Source organism: Lissotriton helveticus, chromosome 6 (assembly GCF_964261635.1).
Source record: "Lissotriton helveticus chromosome 6, aLisHel1.1, whole genome shotgun sequence".
NCBI lineage: Eukaryota > Metazoa > Chordata > Amphibia > Caudata > Salamandridae > Lissotriton > Lissotriton helveticus.
This window is the reverse complement of record NC_136067.1, coordinates 2,077,657,257-2,077,677,620: the sequence shown is the minus strand read 5'-3', so window position 1 is coordinate 2,077,677,620 and position 20,364 is coordinate 2,077,657,257.

The following is a 20,364-nucleotide window of genomic DNA, read 5'->3' as shown; positions in this document are numbered from 1 at the left end:
AGCAAGTTCTAAATTGAATTGTTTGTTTTACAGGCAGCCTATGGACACTCTTCAACAGTGGGTTGGCATGGATACTGCTAGGGACTTTAGATTTTAAATGAATGAGCGTGTTTGAAACACTTGCAGCTTGTAGATCATGTTGTTAAGTAGGCCCACATAATCAGGCTTGGAAGATATTAAGGCCATTGTTGCCGTTTCTAGCTCTTACTGAGGACATTTTCCTAATCACTTTTAACATACATATGCATTCAGACACTGCAGATCAATCTATGGTTTCATAGAGAAGTTGATATCCATAGTGACACCAAGACGTTCGACACATATATTGAGAAACTTAGTGGAGCCCATTTCTGAAGGCCAGTAAAGTTGATTTCATAAGTTTACTTTGAGGTTCAGAATTACGGTTTCTGATTTAACTGTGTTTTATTTCAGATGGATATATCCCACCCTACTACCTTTAAAATGCATAGTATTCTGACACGCCTGTTGTGTGGCTGCAGTGTCATCTAGGTAAAGCCGTAGTTGAGAATCATCTGCACAGAAATCTAATCAGCAATCTCTGGCGGATAGTTTTCTCTTGAGGTGGTTGAACTTCTCCCCCGGGTAGCCTCGGAAGTGAAACAGAAAATGTGAGAAAGCGGTGTGTTCCCTGTTCTCAATGATCTGCTGAGAACCCTTCACAGGTTTCAAGATACACCCTTTGTGCTGTACAGAGGAGTAGTCGACAGTGGGCATGAGGGTTTGTAGAAAACAAAATGGGAAGCTCGAAAATATGAGGAGAAGGTAAGGAAACCTTCCGTTACTCAAGGGAAGGACGAGGAATATGCAAGAGAACAAGAGGTGATAGGCAGTGCTCGAGACAACACAATTTGTGCCGGTGCAGGGGTGCAAGTAACGGGGGTAATCGGTGTCCTAAGAGGATATTTTAGTGCCCACTTTTAGCCCACAATGACTCCCTCCCCCCTCCCGTATCACGTACCGCGGCAGCCGTAACTCTCCAGAGTTGCGGCGGCTCGTTAGTGACCTCCGGGGGTGTCCACCACTCTTCGGACCAGGTCTTCGCTCCTCCCGACTCCAGGGCGTCTTCAGGGTCGGCGTCTGGGCTTGGGTCCTCTCGTTGTCCTCGGTCTGCTGGGTACTGCTCCCGTATGCTGTCCTCTTCCTCGTGGCGCAGCGGCGTTCTCGGTTCAACAACGCCCCGCTGTTCTTCCGGGATTCCTTCATACATCATTGGTCCCACATCTTCTTCATCCGATTGACTCTTGTATACCCTGGGAAGGGCTTCTCCCTGTACGAAAGAGGCAGTGGAAGGGATTAACTCTTTCTCTCTCTGTCTTTGTGTGACAATGTTGCCCTGCTCAGGGACGGTCGGAAGGAGGGGTATATCGGTCATGGTGGCGACCTCCTCACACACTCCCTTTGTAGTTTGTGAAGTGATATTCAAAGGCTTCCTCCATTCCATAGAAGCAGCCTTATTTCAAAGTCGACTTTTTGGGGAAAGTCTGGTGGCACAAGTCTGCAAAACGTATAGGAACCGTGGCATAGCTATCATTTTGAACATTTTGCCCATACTATTAGAGACACTGACAGCTGTCTCCAGTGTATCACATCCCTTTGAAGCTTATTCAATTGAGGGAATAGATTTTCCTCTAGGAATTCAGTGTCTGTCCTAGAAATCGTCATTCCCTGATACTGAAACACGTCTTTGACTACTAAAGTGCGAGCGGTAGATGGTTAAGCTGGTGGGGATCCAGTGAGCACATAGAGAAGAGATTTGTCTCATTTTATCTGGTAAGCAGATTATCCCCCGAACAATTGACATATATGGAGTATACGACCTATCAATGACTGGCCCCAACAATATCTAAATATGCATGTATTGTCTGTCATATAGATTGGTTGACATAAACATCTAAGCCAGGCACCCTTGCACAATGCTGCAGGTTAGGGTTGTACAGTACTCTGTGTGCAATCTCTGCACCAGATACACGCTGTGCCTGGCATTACCAGACAACCCTGCAACATGGCAGACATATGTCCATCATTATGACATTTCCACTTTGCCATTTGCAACATGTCAAAATTACAGAGTTGATCAGACATTAGTGAAGTCAATGTACTGTTTTTGAAATGTAGACAGAGTGATAATCTGTGATTTTACCCACATAGCATGTTTCCCCAATATCAAATTTGAGTCATTCCCAGGTGTGTAAGGGGTGCAGAACCTCATACCATGCCCATGCAATGCCAGATACACTCCTCATCTCTATCAACCTTGGTACACTGTAAATGAATGAATGCAGGTCAGACATCCATGTCATTCAAACAGCAACATTTCTTGGGATCTATACATGTACCTGTAGGTCGGCGTCTTGCAAAATTTCAGACTACAATGGGATTTTGTGAGCCTGTGTTCAGGCTCCGCATCCCACAACTTGTTCCCTCCCTAGTATAGATGCTGCCTCTGTATTTTAGCACTGACACAGTTCTAATGTATCATTCATTATTCAAATACCAGTGTTCAAGTTACAAATCCCTAATATTAGCTGCAAGTGTGTGAGTCCATCGCCCATATCAATGATTTACTTAGTTTCAGGCACAACCCCACATTTATCATGATTTGTGACAACTGATATCCTGCATCATGGGAGCCTGTGCACTCCTCAGAGTGCTGAATATCAGTGACATGTGAGATGGGGTGATGGAGGCACTATTTACAAAATGCCATAGTGGTGTAGAGAATGTTGTCAAAAGACTGATGCCCATGTATGGTGCTTTTGTGCACATGGCAATGTATGGACAGTTTTGTATGGCAGTTTTACAAAGCTGATGAGCATTCCTATCTCAGTTCAGAAAGATTAGCTATGAGTAGATATGACACATTGCAGCATTCTCACATGCCAATGCAGTTACATGCCTGACCCATATGGCCTATAATCGACATCTGATCATCCCTCTGTGTTGTTGTTTGATCCAGAAATGCAATGTGTAACGTATGACAGGCATGTATGCATTGTGTTATTGGCATCCAGGATATTTCACTGTCCACATAGTGCTGCCGTTAGCCATGCTGCCTCTCTCAATTGGGCATGTTTGAGCTATTACATGCACACTACAGATCAAGGCAGTCATGCCAAGGAACTCCATAGCAGGCATGCACACACTCATTTACATGGATAATATATGACTACATGTGAATCTAGGTAACATTACATTCTGAAATGCGTGGATAGAAACTAGGATAGGTAAAAGGTCCAATGGTATAGGGTACATTTCATTACATATACTATGCACTAGGGTTCCATGGTTTTCCATGAGGCAATAGTGAAGCAGTGTATGTTGTTTTAATGGTTGGTACCCACCATCTAACTATGTCAGACATGCTTTAGGAATTACAGGCTGTGTTTTTATACATGAATAACAAGGTGAGATTCCTATGGAGTATCTCCAGTCAAGTTTTATATGGAGTAAGTGAAGTGAGCGTGAAACATGAATCTGCAAAGCGAGGGGCGCTTTTGCTGGGAATGGACTCCACTCAATACAGGTATTTTTGTACCGCTTTTGGCCGCCTTAAGTGTGGCAGGGTATGCTCAGACGTGAGTCCCTTGCTCACTTTGCCACTGGATTCAAGCAATCCGGGCTGAAGACGGATGGAATGCCAGTAACCGGTCCTCGGAAGCTTGTTTCCGGTCCAGGGAAGACATGGCTTGGCAGTTCGGGCTGGACTGTTCCAATGAGGCACAGGGTCAGACTGCTTTGCATATAGCCATGTCTGAACTGGGGTGGCAGAGTGGGCTAAAGAACGGTGATGGTTTAAACCCGGATCTTTTGACTGGGTGTGAGTGTTTGATTGATTCAGATGCTCCGTCGATCACCACCCCCTTTTGTACGGCTTTTGGCCGCCTTAAGTGTGGCAGGGTATGCTCAGACGTGAGTCCCTTGCTCACTTTGCCACTGGATTCAAGCAAGCCGGGCTGAAGACGGCTGGAATGCCAGAAATCGGTCCTCGGAAGCTTGTTTCCGGTCCAGGGAAGACATGGCTTGGCAGTTCGGGCTGGACTGTTCCCATGAGGCACAGGGTCAGACTGATTTGCATATAGCCATGTCTGAACTCGGGTGGCAGAGTGGGCTAAAGAACGGTGATGGATTAAACCCAGATCTTTTGACTGGGTGTGAGTGTTTGATTGATTCAGATGCTCCGTCCATCACCACCCCCTTTTGTACCTCTTTTGGCCGCCTTAAGTGTGGCAGGGTATGCTCAGAATTGAGTCCCTTGCTCACTTTGCCACTGGATTCAAGCAAGCCAGGCTGAAGACGGCTGGAATGCCGGAAACCTGTCCTCGGAAGCTTGTTTCCGGTCCAGGGAAGATATGGCTTGGCAGTTCGGGCTGGACTGTTCTCATGAGGCACAGGGTCAGACTGATTTGCATATAGCCATGTCTGAACTGGGGTGGCAGAGTGGGCTAAAGAACGGTGATGGAATAAACCCAGATCGTTTGACTGGGTGTGAGTGTTTGATTGATTCAGATGCTCCGTCCATCACCACCCCCTTTTCTACCGCTTTTGGCCGCCTTAAGTGTGGCAGGGTATGCTCTGACGTGAGTCCCTTGCTCACTTTGCCACTGGATTCAAGCAAGCCGGGCTGAAGACGGCTGGAATGCCAGAAAGCGGTCCTCGGAAGCTTGTTTCCGGTCCAGGGAAGACATGGCTTGGCAGTTCGGGCTGGACTGTTTCCATGAGGCACAGGGTCAGACTGATTTACATATAGCCATGTCTGAACTGGGGTGGCAGAGTGGGCTAAAATATGGTGATGGATTAAATCCAGATCTTTTGACTGCGTGTGAGTGTTTGATTGATTCAGATGCTCCGTCCATCACCACCCCCTTTTGTACCGCTTTTGGCCGCCTTAAGTGTGGCAAGGTATGCTCAGAAGTGAGTCCCTTGCTCACTTTGCCACTGGATTCAAGCAAGCCGGGCTGAAGACGGCTGGAATGCCAGAAACCGGTCCTCGGAAGCTTGTTTCCGGTCCAGGGAATACGTGGCTTGGCAGTTCGGGCTGGACTGTTCCCATGAGTCACAGGGTCAGACGGATTTGCATATAGCCATGTCTGAACTGGGGTGGCAGAGTGGGCTAAAGAACGGTGATGGATTAAACCCAGATCTTTTGACTGGGTGTGAGTGTTTGATTGATTCAGATGCTCCGTCCATCACCACCCCCTTTTGTACCAGTTTTGGCCGCCTTACGTGTGGCAGGGTATGTTCAGACATGAGTCCCTTGCTCACTTTGCCACTGGATTCAAGCAAGCCGGGCTGAAGACGGCTGGAATGCCAGAAACCGGTCCTCGGAAGCTTGTTTCCGGTCCAGGGAAGACATGGCTTGGCAGTTCGGGCTGGACTGTTCCAATGAGTCACAGGGTCAGACTGATTTGCATGTAGCCATGTCTGAACTGGGGTGGCAGAGTGGGCTAAAGAACGGTGATGGATCTTTTGACTGGGTGTGAGTGTTTGATTGATTCAGATGCTCCGTCTATCACCACCCCCTTTTGTACAGCTTTTGGCCGCCTGAAGTGTGGCAGGGTATGCTCAGACGTGAGTCCCTTGCTCACTTTGCCACTGGATTTAAGAAAGCTGGGCTGAAGACGGCTGGAATGCCAGAAACCGGTCCTCGGAAGCTTGTTTCCGGTCCAGGGAAGACATGGCTGGCAGTTCGGGCTGGACTGTTCCCATGAGGCACAGGGTCAGACTGATTTGCATATAGCCATGTCTGAACTGGGGTGGCAGAGTGGGATAAAGAACGGTGATGGATTAAACCCAGATCTTTTGACTGGGTGTGAGTGTTTGATTGATTCAGATGCTCTGTCCATCACCACCCCCTTTTGCACCACTTTTGGCCGCCTTAAGTGTGGCAGGGTATGCTCAGACGTGAGTCCCTTGCTCACTTTGCCACTGGATTCAAGCAAGCCGGGCTGAAGACGGCTGGAATGCCAGAAACCGCTCCTCGGAAGCTTGTTTCCGGTCCAGGGAAGACATGGCTTGGCAGTACGGGCTGGACTGTTCCCATGAGGCACAGGGTCAGACTGATTTGCATATAGCCATGTCTGAACTGGGGTGGCAGAGTGGGCTAAAGAACGGTGATGGATTAAACCCAGATCTTTTGACTGGGTGTGAGTGTTTGATTGATTCAGATGCTCCGTCCATCACCACCCCCTTTTGTACCGCTATTGACTGAATGTTGTACTGTGTGTAAGTCATGCAACATGTATTGTATGGATGATTATGTCAAACCATTGAAACTAGTCAAGGATGTGTTGATTCAGAGAAGGATGTCAGGTACTTGCACACAACCTAGCATAATTTAATTGTCACATTACTGTTATTTGATTCATCGTGTACATAGAGATAGGACCCACCTGGACAGGAACTTTATTGAGACTTAGCACTGAAATAATGACACTTGTTGCACTTCATCCTTGTGACCCTACTTTCTATTTGAGATGCATATATGGTTTACATTGACTATTGCAAAAAGAACAATTGATGGACAGAATGCAGAACAATGTAATACATTCACCCAGTACAGAGATCTGTGACCAAATCCATTGTTTTTTTGCTCACCATGCCATTCCAGTTTAGGCCCAGCCATATGCAAATCAGTCTTCACCCTGCACCCAATGGGAATAGTCCATCCCGAACTGCCAAGCCAGGTCCTCCCTGGCCTGGAAACAAGTATCTAAGGACCGGTTTTGGGCTTTCAGCCCTCATCGGCCAGGATAGCTTGACTCCAGTGGCATGGAGAGCACAGGACCCACGTCTGGGCATACCCGTCCCACTCGGGGTGACAAATGCAAAAATATATACTCAGAAACCGGTCCCAGGATGCTTGTTTCCAGTCCAGGGAGGACCTGGCTTGGCAGTTCGGGTCTGGACTGTTCCCATGAGGCACAGGGACAAGACTGATTTGCATATGGCTGTGTCTAAACTGGGGTGGCATGGTGAGCAAATAAACAATGGATTTAAGCCAGATCTCTCGACTCGGGGTGAATGTATGATTTATTCAGCATTACGTCCATCATTTGTTTGTGTAGAACATTGACTATTGGGCCTGTCCTGTCTAGATTTTACAAATGGTGTATGTGACACAAATCACTTCAGTTGTTAGTTTGCCTTATTGGTGTTCCAAGATCCAACATGGTTTACTTAGTACAATCCTCAACAGACAGACAATCCTGAGGTTGAATTAAGTGCATGTATTTACATCTGTGTCAAAAGGAGGATCACAGTAGCAGATATTGAAGCAACAACCCCAACATTATAAGTGTGCCATTGGATGGCCAGACAATGTCTATGGGGGACACATGACATGTCCCATGTTGAGGAGGGGAGTGTTCCAGTGAAGAGGAGGTCCACTTTGCCATTAGAGATTGTAGGCCACATCAACAGCCCTTAATTGGGTGAGATCAATAGCTAGAAAAACCAATTGAGGACAGTGCCAGTTGGTGAGTTCACTCATATATACAAGTCCAATGAGAAACTGGCCAAGTTGCACAGAGAAATGTTACAGGTCACTTCTCCTAAAATGGATGTCAGAGTCCATATCTTCTTCTTCCACTGCAGGGGGTGGTTTTAGTGCAGGAGGTGACTGAGGCACATACATGTCAGGGGAAGGAGATGTGTGTGCCTTGTCCCCACCAACATTTGCCTTTGATAACAATGAAGACAGCACAGAGCTGAGAAGGGCCTGGTGGTTTGCCAACATGTTGTAGTGGAGGTCAGTCCTCCTTCTGCTCCATGATTCAAGGATGTGGTGTATGGCCCCAGCTGGTTGGCAACCTCATTGGTGTCACTTCGGCAGGGCAGTTGTTCAACCATCTGCCTCATGACACCAGCAATGCCAGTAATGACAGCTAGGGGCGGGAGCTGCCTCCTATTTTCTCTGATGTGTCCTTATTTGTAGAGGTTTCCATCCCCGCTCACGCTACATCTACCAGCTGCCACTGCATGGTGTTGAGAATCTAATTGGGGGTCCTTGGAGTCCATGTCTGAATTTGGGCTAGCAGACAGTGTCTGTACGGTGGTAGGATTATTCTGGGGAGACCCTTCCAGCAACCGGACAAGGTGTTTCCAAAAAAAAGAGGATTTGTCTTTGGGTGTGTTGGTCCAGGGTTGGCAGGATGTCACCATCAATAGATTCCTCATCCATAAAAGGCAGTTGTCCAGGAGGTGTTGTTTCTCCCTCTGCAATGAAATCAAGATATGTTATTGATGGTTTATGTTGAAATTAATTATCAGGCTGACACACATATTTTCTTCAGATTAACCTTCAGTTCAAAATAGATGTGTAAGGCCTTTTAGTCATAGAAATGGATACAGTGCAATCCAGTAACACAGCCTGCTGGGCCTGCCCTACCTGCACGTGCTATTTCAAGTCAGGTACTCAACTGCCAGGGTAATTATCTTATCTTTTGATGATGGCTGTACTGTTTATATTTTTATGTAGTGACACTACAACTGTGCACATTGCACCTAGTTAACAGGGTGCCTACATTCCCTGTGACCAGTACTCAGCCGACTGCCTCTGTGAGGATGAAGTGTGTTTGGTTAGGTATTCACTTAAGGAATTACAGTCTGCCTTTCACCTAGCAGACCACAGCAATCTGTTACTTGCACATTGTACACTCATGTGGCCCTCGGTTTAGTTTTACAGCTCCATGCACACATCTGTAGACAGCTGAATAGCTTGCTACACTGCAGGAATGTGTGTGGTTGTATCAACCACAGGTTTCCTGTTTATGTATTCTCATGTGCTTCCGTTAACACACCGCTGGCTCCATAGTTGTGGACAGTGAGTACTGTGTTCTGACTCTGACGGTATGGTTCCAGTCATACTAGGGAGATTGCTAGTACTCATAGTCCCCTGAGGATCATCAGACATCATTAGACTCAGGCCCACTCATTTGTCAGTGTTCATGGCTCCTCTGGAAATGCTCTTTTGGGCAAGGTACTGATAATAATGCCACACAATGATGGGGCCACATCATACATTGACTCTCATGTGCCTGCAACAGTGTAATATTTCTTGTCCATGTACACTTGGCTCAAAATGTGGTATTTGTAAAGCGCAAACTGCTCACCGCTAAGGTTCTCAAGGCAGTGGGGGCCGTTTCGGAGGTTAAGTGAACTATTGGCCAAAGTCACATGGTGTTGTGCTGAGCAGCCGCCAGCACTATGCATCGAACTGTGAGCCCTGTGCTACAGAGTCAGTTGCCCTGGCCGCTGCACCACACCTCTCCCATGTCACTTGACTGACATGGCTGCCTGTATTTGAGGGCTATGGGTAAAGCTGAACCCCACATACTAGTGCTGCACAAATGGGTGACATGGGTTAACACAGGTTTGACACACTACTGTGTCCATACACCTTTGCTCCAGTCCTCTATGATTCCTACTGTTTACCTTGTAACCAGCGTAGTGTTGTTCCGAGACATGGATGGCTGCACTGCCTGACATGTCCTTTTTCACCCACATTGCCTCTTGTTACTACTTACCGTGTATGTCTGGCTTGTCTTCAAAAGCCAAAAGAAGGGAGGTCTCCTGGACTGTCCAATTTGGGACAAGGCGAAAGGAGTTAAAGAACTTAAACAGTCCCAGAATTCAGTTTTTGAAAGGACCTCTTGTATACACCCCTCATAACTCAAGAAACTAACCACACAATAAAAAGATATACAATTTTCAACATACAATAAAACATAAGATTCAAACGACAGTGTTTTTGTTAAAAAGCTTGGGCAATTTTATTACATATCATTAAATCAAATATTTGATAACAGCAGTGCAGTATCATACATTAAAAAGATATAAAAATGTGCCAATACACATAAACAGCATTTAAAATTACAAAGTGCAGAGTTGTCACAAAGTGCAAAGTTGTCGACGCAGCGTTTCGGTTTATTAAAATATCACCATCATCAGGACAAGATTCTATTTAGAAACAATATACAATTAGAAACAAGCATATAATCTATTAAAACATTTTCTTTCACATTTTCAGGCACAAGTCGATACTGGCATCTTTTTTATTAGTTAAGTTTAGCCAACACTGTATTTTCTAGACATAAAGTACAGTACTATTTTTGCAGTTATTGTGGTTGAGTTACGTGGGGTTATACTATTGGGCTAAAAAAAGAGTGACCAATGTCACTCCAAGGTATTTTATGAAGATAAATCATTATGTATACCTACGATAATTCGTACTTCCTCTTCTTTAAATTGGAGGTATTTCTTTCATGTTGCCTCATATGGTTAAGGCTTCTGTTATAACAATTGTGCCACAGATTCCTTGCTAGAGGAAAAATGGATTGACAAACACATATTTTAATTAGATGACCTAGTTTTTTTATATTTTCGGCTTTTTACTTTGCTAGGGGCGGCCTAATTCTTTAGCTTGCCCTCTGATTAGGTATTACCTTAAAATTTCAGGTACTCTGTGTTGAGGATTGGACCAGAGGGGGGCCACCGTATTTATATTAGATGTGTTACTATAAGAAGACATATATATACATATTCGATGGTCAAGCTCTTTTTTATCTCTAGGTTAAGGGACCTTACCGACCTATTGTGTTGCGTATTTCTTCGTCGGAAGCTAATCGTTAACAGCCAAAAACCCGCAGGAGTCTGTAACAATTAAATTAAAGGTCTGATGTTTTAAATGTTACAAAGTGATCAGACACCTCTAGAAATTGCTGAATGCCCATGACCTCGTACTTACCCTGAAAACAGAGATATGGAGCCCCCGGAGCAGCGTAACTGGGATCCTTTTAATTCTACCAGTGATGTATTGTGGTCTCTTATCCAATTGACCTGCAATTGATTATATTATACATATCTTCATACTTTGTATTTAAAATCTTAGTATGCATTGTTAGTAAATAGCGCGTACATTTCATAAATTATTTCATAAGACATTGCTTGATTGTCCTTATTCAATTTGTTTGGTCGGTTGTCTCTTTTGTCATTGACTACCTCTTCTATTTGTTCGTATCTGCCTCACATGGTTAAACAATTTAGCAACTTGCTGCACGACGAAAATGCTCTACCATTACTTAGAAGAGCGAGTGGGTTGATATACAACTGTGATTATTCAAGCTTCAAATTGCCATACTCATAATCTCAAACCTAATTAGGACGTTTTTAGATCTTTATTCGTGAGTACTATTAGTTAGACGATGTTTACCAATAAGGCAGACATATTGTGGACGAAGAAATACGCAACACAATAGGTCGGTAAGGTCCCTTAACCTAGAGATAAAAAAGAGCTTGACCATCAAAATACTTATAACACCCTAATATGTATATATATGTCTTCTTATAGTAACACATCTAATATGAATACGGTGGCCCCCCTCCGGTCCAATCCTCAACACAGAGTACCTGAAATTTAAAGGTAATACCTAATCAGAGGGCAAGCTAAAGAATTAGGCCGCCCCTAGCAAAGTAAAAAGCCGAAAATATAAAAAAACTCGGTCATCTAATTAAAATATGTGTTTGTCAATCCATTTTTCCTCTAGCAAGGAATCTGTGGCTCAATTGTTATAACAGAAGCCTTAACCATGTGAGGCAACACGAAAGAAAAACCTCGAATTTAAACAAGAGGAAGTACGAATTATCGTAGGTATATATAATGATTTATATTTATAAAATACCTTGGAGTGACATAGGTCACTCTTTTTTGAGCCCAATAGTATAACCCCACGTAAGTCAACCACAATAACTAAAAAAATAGTACTGTACTTTATGTGTAGAAAATACAGTATTGGCTAAACTTAACTAATAAAAAAGATGCCAGTATCGACTTGTGCCTGAAAATGTGAAAGAAAATGTTTTAATAGATTATATGCTTGTTTCTAATTGTATGTTTTTTCTAAATAGAATCTTGTTCTGATGAAGGTGATATTTTAATAAACCAAAACGCTGCGTCGACAACTTTGCACTTTGTGACAACTCTGCACTTTGTAATTTTAAATGCTGTTTATGTGTATTGGCACATTTTTTATATCTTTTTAATATATGATACTGTTATGTTATGTTATGTTACTGGGGGTTTTGTAAAGCGCTCAGCTGCTCTGAAGAGCCTCCCGGCGCTGTAGATCCTCAACACAAATACCAGCAACTTACAAGACAGCCAAAACGGCACTAGAAATCCACAGGAACAACTTACAGAACAAAGAGATAAGTTTTAAGTCCCTTTCTAAAGGCAGACAAATTGGGGCACGTTCGCAACATCAGGGGCAGAGTGTTCCAAAGACGGGGGACAAGATAACTGAAGGAGCGACCTCCACAGCGAACACGTCTCACTGCCGGCACGATGGCATAGGCCTGGGCAGCCGACCTCAAGGGTCTAGATGGAAGATAGAAATTGACCCTTCTCAGCAAATAGCCAGCGCCAAGATTGTGAAGCGCCTTAAAAGCTGTAGTTAAGGTCTTAAAGGAGATGCGCTTGCGAATCGGCAGCCAGTGCAGAGTAGCAAGGAGGTTGCTAGCCCTGGCTCTTCTGGTAAGACCAAAGATTGCCCTGGCTGCCGAATTTTGGACTATCTGCAGGCGGGTCAGCAGATATTCAGGAAGACCCAAGTAAAGGATGTTGGCATAGTCTAGGCGAGAGCCTATCAGGGCCTGCACCGTTATCTTCTTGTGTTCCCAAGATAGGTACAGCAGAAACTTTCTCAACATCCTTAAGATGGCAAAGCACTTCCCCGTCAGGCCAGCTACCTGGGCTTTGAAGGAAAGGGTGTTATCGACCAACATGCCCAGATTCTTAGCTGTAACAGAATCGCTAGCAGGGGGGAACATGGCCGAAGGCCACCAGAGCTTCCATCTCGGTTCAGCAGGACAACCAAAAAACAATATCTCGGATTTGTCTGAGTTGCATTTGAGGCCGCTTTTCCCGAACCAATCAAACACAAACTCCAGGCACTTCCGGATGGCCGCTCCGTCGTAGTCACAGCCCCTGTCACACGTGAACAGGAGCTGTGTGTCATCCGCATAGGATACGATCTGAGCCCCTAGCTCCTCCACACGTGCCGCCAACGGCACGTGCTGCTGTTATCAAATATTTGATTTAATGATTTGTAATACAATTGCCCAAGCTTTTTAACAAAAACACTGTCGTTTGAATCTAATGTTTTATTGTATTTCGAAAATTGTATATCTTTTTATTGTGTGGTTAGTTTCTTGAGGTATGAGGGGCGTATACAAGAGGTCCTTTCAAAAACTGAATCCTGGGACTGTTTAGGTTCTTGGTCTTCAAAAGCTGCACTGTCCTGTCCAGGTAGTCCTGCCACCACTCTGCTGGGATGACAGCTGCCACCCTCTTTTCCAATTCATCCAGCTCTTCCTGGGGCACAGGGCTCCCTCTAGTTTCTCCTAGGTCCAGCGCTTGTCGTCATTCCAGCGTTTCGTTTAGTCAGTAACTGTCCTCTTTGTTTGTCCCACACTGTTGATCTTGGCAACTATGGACTGCCAAATGAGCTCTTTCTTCCCTAATGGTAATTTGGAGCTGATGATGAGCTGGTCTTTGTGCTTTGTCACCTCCGTGATCAAGATATCATTCTCCTCCTCAGTGAAATTGCACTTTCTCTTCTCTTTCACAGTGAGTCATCCTGGCTGGTACTGGGGTTGTTAGTGTTGCTGTCCTGGCTGCTCCCTCCTACTCAATGATTGAACTCTGTGAAGTATGTCAATATTTTCCTGCTAGATGTGTCACAGTGTGTGGGAAAATGAAAACATGAGATATGGTTTCGTAGAGCTAGTGGTGACATGAGGGAGATATCTAGTTATCCTCTTCTTACCTATCTCTTTAACTTGACATTGGTTAGCACATACATATATAAAATGTTGTTTGAATTGATTTTTAGACATGTTAGCCATTAGCAATGGATTATGATAGCAATCTCACCATTAATATAGTTTGATATAGTTGTACAGGGTTTCCCTATAACCATAATGTGGGTTTTGATGATGTTCATTTTTAAACCTAAAACATTCATGAAAAAGTAAAATCTATTCAATAATGTTTTCTAGCCTACCCTCAGTCTTGAGATTAGGACACAATTGTCCATATACAATAAGGCAGATCATTTCCTAGACCCAACCTTCGGTCTATCAGCTTCATCTAGGTTAAGATGGGTATTTAGGCTGCTAATATATATGCAAAATAGGTATAGGGCCAATACACAGCCCTGCCTAATGCTACATTTCATTTCAATTGGGTCGGTAAGCTCTCCATTTTTCCGGTACCTCAACCGCCTTGTCACTCATTTGAGCATCTGGGCCAAAAAGGGGACCAATGCAGAGTGACCACAAACTTCTTCTATACACCCAGTCAAAGGCCGATGTTAGGTCCATGAAACCTAGGGGGATAGTGCCACTGTTGCCTCTGTATATTTAGATACGAACAGATGGAGTTTAACACTTTCAGCGCGGCGCGAATTTTCGCGCTGTGCTCAAGGTTCTAAAAAACGGGTGGGCCGTGACGGAACGGTTCCGTCACAAGCACAGCCCAACCGGCGCTCATGACGGAACCGTTCCGTCATAAGCATCGAAGGGGTTAAGACACTCTTCTACAGTGCGGAGGTCTTTCCCAAACCCACACTTTACTTCCAAGAAGCACACCTTATCTATAAGCTTAATTGTGGTGTCAATTAGGGAAACTGGGCGATAACATGAAGGGTCTGATATATTACCAAGTTTTTGTGGGGGCCTCTATTGCCACACTTCTGGTAATGTTTCCCAACAATGGAAACCATAGGTCGGGGTTGTCTAAAAAGAGATCAGCTGGTACCCTGTTAGGGCCAAGGGCCTTATTTCTCTGGGTACTCTTAAGTGCACAGCCGACCTCCATATAAGTGGGTGAGTCTATCTTCATTCTGGAACCTGTCTTTGTGGGGATACCTAGTTCTGGGTGGCTATCAGTTCTATTGCAGTAACTGAATACCCTAGGGAAGCGCTCAAACCTGTCTTGCGGTGTTATGGTGACATCAATTTGTGTATTATGGTCATGTTGGGTAATTTACAGTCTCCTAAAATAAGAAGGAATCCTTAATAATGTTGCTACATGCAGTTTTGCCCAAGCTTCTCATATAATGTATTTGTTACTCTCAATAATGGCCTGTTTATATTTATATCTACAGAGTCTCACCAACTCCATATCCTGGGGATAGTGTTTGGTTTTTTAGCAGTAGTAACCCACACTTATACATTTGGCTCCAAACCTTATTTCAGTTTTTTATTGGTTACTGAAAAAAAGAATAAGTGGCAGAAAATATATGGATGGCCGGGACTTTGTATTCACATTTATGAGTTGTTGAAATGTAAATGTCCATCATATGGTAAAAATGTGTACCTTTGCCCAGAATACCAAGCTTTACTGTTATCTGGACCACTAAAGATGACTTTTTTATCATTGGATTGCAGTTTTGTTGGACTAGGAGGGGTGCCTAAAAGGCTACCACAATCACCAGAAGATAAGCAGCACAAGTGTGGTGTTTGCAGCATACTGTGTCATGATCATTGGTAGACAACATTATCTTTTATCCTGTGCCCCTGGAGTGAGACCTACAGGCTCTCTCATCGTTTTCAAAGTTCTGATGCTATGTGCTTAACTCACCCTTGGCCTACACGGATGATTCTGTAGAATGCTGCATAGCGTGGAGGAGAAATGACTCTATCTATATATATATTCACTGAAAAAACCATAGGTTATAGACCATATATAGTTAGGAATTAGCATTTAAAAAACCTTATTTTACTCACACAAAACCATTGAAATTCCATATATAGTTAGTTGTACTAACTATATATCGCGCACCCGCAATCCACTGCTGATGATGTCACATATTACATCATTCATGACATGGTCAGTGACATCACTGATGACATCACTGATGACATCTCAAATGACATCACTGATGACATCACTGATGACGTCATCCAGTGACTGTATGTTTCTGTAAAGTTAAAATATGTCTTACATATTTAAGAATTAGTGGATTTATAAATGTCTGGATGAAGGATTTATTAGGTGCATGACTGACTGTATGAGTGAGTGGTTAAATGTGTCTCACTGAGTGCATGGGTTAGTGACTAAACTGTCTCAATTTGTGCATCATTATCTTTGTTGTTCTATAAACTGCTGCATGTGTTGATCATTAGCTATATGATTAACTATATGCGTTATTGATTGGTTTCCTACGTATTTGTATGGGAGACTGAGAGTGTGTATGGGTGGCTGGTAGGTGTATGACTCTGTGCATAGATGTGTGAGCAGTTGATTCACTAGATGTATGGGTTCAAAAGTGCATGTGGAAACAGCTGTATGGGCGGTTGACTGTGTGCATGAGTGTATGGGTGAGTGAATGGATATCTCAGTGCTGCATGTAAAAGTAAGTACATATGTAAAAAACAGTACATGTGAGAGTTGACATATATAAATAACTGTGCATAAGAGCCAGTGAATGTGTGAGTGGCTGTATGGATCATTGTGAACTTGTATCAGGGATTGTATAAGAGAGTAAATATGTGTTAGTATATCTTTGAATAAGTAAGGTGTGTATAACTGTATAGTTGAGAAAATGGATGTGTGATTGATTCTTTCCATGACTGACTAGGTGTGTGTGTAACTCTATGGATGAGTGACAGTCTGTGAGTGTCTATTTACACTTACTGTATCTAAGGTTATATTAGAGTCTGAAGAGCTTCATCGTATTATCACATGAATGATGTCATCAGTGATGTCATCAGTAATGTCAAATGAGATGTCATCAGTGATGTCATCAGCGATGTCATTTGAGATGTCATCAGTGATGTCATCAGTGATGTCATTTGAGATGTCATCAGTGATGTCATCAGTGATGTCATTTGAGATGTCATCAGTGATGTCATCAGTGATGTCATTTGAGATGTCATCAGTGATGTCATCAGTGATGTCACTGACCATGTCATGAATGATGTAATATGTGACATCATCAGCAGTGGATTGCGGGTGCGCGATATATAGTTAGTACAACTAACTATATATGGAATTTCAATGGTTTTGTGTGAGTAAAATAAGGTTTTTTAAATGCTAATTCCTAACTATATATGGTCTATAACCTATGGTTTTTTCAGTGAATTTTCAAGGTTTTGTAAATGCTAATTCCTAACTATATATGGTCTATAACCTATGGTTTTTTCAGTGAATTTCATTGGTTTTTTAAAAGCTAATATCTACAGAAGTAAAATGTATTCTTCTTTAAATCCAAAAATATATTTTATATGTTTATTAATAATTTTTTTTAAATATTTTTTTGGTTTCGCTCCCGGTCCGCTAACCGGGAAGCTTCCAGTTAGCTCAATTCGATTCCGCGATCCCGTCCGCGAACCGGTAACAAATCAACATAGTGACGGTATTGCGTTGCCGCGTAATGCGTCTTATGACGTACTGCGTTAGCGCACCCGGAAGTGCCCCGGGGCGCGGACCGAGGCGCGAAACGCAACTCCCCGGAAGCGATCCGCGGCGCGAAAGCGCGACGTATCGCGTTGCCGCGAAATGCGTCTTGTGACGTACTGCGTTAGCGCACCCGGAAGTGTCCCTGGGCGCGGACCGAGGCGCGAAGCGCAGCGAACCGGAAGCGAACCGGGGAGCGTTCCGCAGCGCGTAACATGAAAGTTAGAGTCATGTGACTTGTTAATAAAGCTTTTCATTGGTTCATTTCACTTTTAGTTTCATAATTATGGAAGGCTAGGTCAGGTGACCTAAAAATAACACTTTTCATTGGTTGAGAAGTATTGTTTTTTCCAAATGATGAAAACCCCTCCTTCTTTCCTCACTCTGACTTTCATCATTGTGAGAGGAAGACCTTTATTAATACTTGAGAAATGACTTCAGTACTTGCTTCAGCTGGTGCACCCCCACCACCACCTCCACCTCCTCATGGGAAGAGAGGACCACCTCCCCAGGTGATCACCAACACAGAGGAGGAAGAGGAAGAACTAGAGGAAGAGGAGAGAGAAGAACCACAGTTCTTGGAAGAGGTGCCCCGGGTTTCCCATAGGAAAGCCAGTTTCATCTGGCAGTTTTATTCAATCCCTCCAGGGCAAAAGAAAGTGAATGCGAGGTATGTCACCTGCCTCATCTGCAAAGAGAAATTATCAAGAGGGACTGATAAAAAGTATAGCTATGGGAACTATACCATGCATAGGCACATGACCAGGAAGCATCCACTTAATTACAGCCGGGCGGAAATACGGGATATGGAACAAAACCCAACAGCAACTCCTGTGGCCAGGTCAACATCGTCAATATCATTGACACCAGCAGAGGCACGGGAAACTGTGCCAAACATCCAAGAGAATTTTGGGCACATGAAACATACTTGTATGCACTGTGGTGCGTTGATATCATGTGGTAACATGAGTATTAATGCCATCAACCTGGCTTATGACAATCATAATTGCCCTAACCGCCCCCAGTAATTTTTTTTTGCTCCTGTTGAGCCCTTTTCAACGCCTGTTTTTTGTTGTTCCCCCCCCCCAAAAAAACCAAAAAAAATATAAAATCGTTCAAAAAATACAAAAAAAACAAAAAATGTTCAAAAAATACAAAAAAAATATAAAACAACAAAAATATTAAAAAAAAAGTTCTTTTCAGAACTACCTTCCCTTTCCAAAAAAATTGCTAGAATGTTTAGCACTCTGGCAAGCTCTATTTCTTTTGGTTCGCTTCCGGTTTAGCTTCCCGGTACGCGTACCGGGAGCTAACCAAAAAAAAAAACTTTTTTAAAAAAAAGAGTAAGTATAAGGAAAGTAAACAGAGAGTGATGTTTCAAGAAAGACAGCTATAGGGAGTAAAGAAGAGATACTATTTAATAGATCTATTTACCAAAGAACAGACAGAAGATGGTATAATTGTGAAAAACAAAATAGATAACGAAGTGAAAGAAAAACAAGCATTGGCATAGCCAATAGGTATCGACTTTTGGACCTTCTAAGTCTTTAGTTATGCAGCATAATATCCTTGGTGCAGCAACATCAACTGTTGCATGGCTAAACACGTATAAGGTCCCAAAGGCGAGACCTATTGTCTATGCCAATGCTTGTTTCTTAAGTAGAATTGCAATACGTATGGCTCTTCCATGTAAAAAAATCTTATCTTGTGCTCTAAAGATTGCTAAAGTCTCGACAGAGAACAGGCTAGATTGTAAGTAGGGTAAATTGCGCTTGGTGATCTGTTTGAGGGAGCGTCTGCTTTGCCTGGTGTCTTTGGAGAGCAATTTTGATTGTTATACTGGACAATATAGCCCTAATGTAAATAACATAGGGGCATATTATCAACATAGGCAATAAAAGTTTTGCAGCTTTTATCGGCAGAAATGTGTCGCTAAAGCTGCTTTTGCGGCAGAAAACTGCCGCTAAAGCCGCTTTTGCACCAGTTTTCTGCCAATAAAAAGAGCAATAATTTTATTGGCTGCATTCATAATATGCCCCTTAGTGTGCTTCAACTACACAGAGAAAGCATTATGAACAAATAGTGATACAGTGATCAGTCAAAGACACTAAGAGTAATAGAGACGGAGTGAGTGAACAAGAGTGAGGAACTATGAGAAGAGAGGGACTGAGAAAAAAAGTGGAAGGAGTTGAGTAAGTAGGTAATAGAGAAAGGAATGAGGGAAGTAGCAAAGGCAGGAAACTGAGGATTAAAGAAATGAAGCAGTGGAACTAATAGTAGTTCAATGTGATAGAAATGTAACGAAAAGAGTACAAAATACTTACCTTATAATTGTCGTTAAATTCCTCACTTTTTATTTTTATACTTTCAATCTGTGAAAGAGAGAACAAACATTTAAAAAATATAAAAACATGTATTAAAAAATTACAAAAGACAAGGGCAAAGATTGAAGGACAAACAGTTTTTCAATAACTTTGACACTTACAGAAGCTACACAGTCCTAAAGATATACATTTTAAACTAACACTATCTTGATGCAGATGAAGTGAGGCCTATCTTAAAACATGGTGCATCTTTTGCATTGCTGTTGTCTCAGAAAAGTGTCGCAAGACACTAAAATTTAAAATAATTGCTTCAGGATGCCAATAAGATGTCTACTATCCAGAGTTTTGTTTCAGGTGAGGCCTACTCAGGGTTGCAGATGAAATTTCGAGTTGTTGAAGAGAATAGAGGACATAATACATGTGAAGGTCTACCAATGAAGTGAGTCATGTCCACTGCAATCTTCAACAAAGTCCAAACCTCCTATGTTTCCCTGGACAGACCTAAACTTGATCTGCACAATGTGATTCGTAATGATAGGAAACACACATGATGTAATTGAA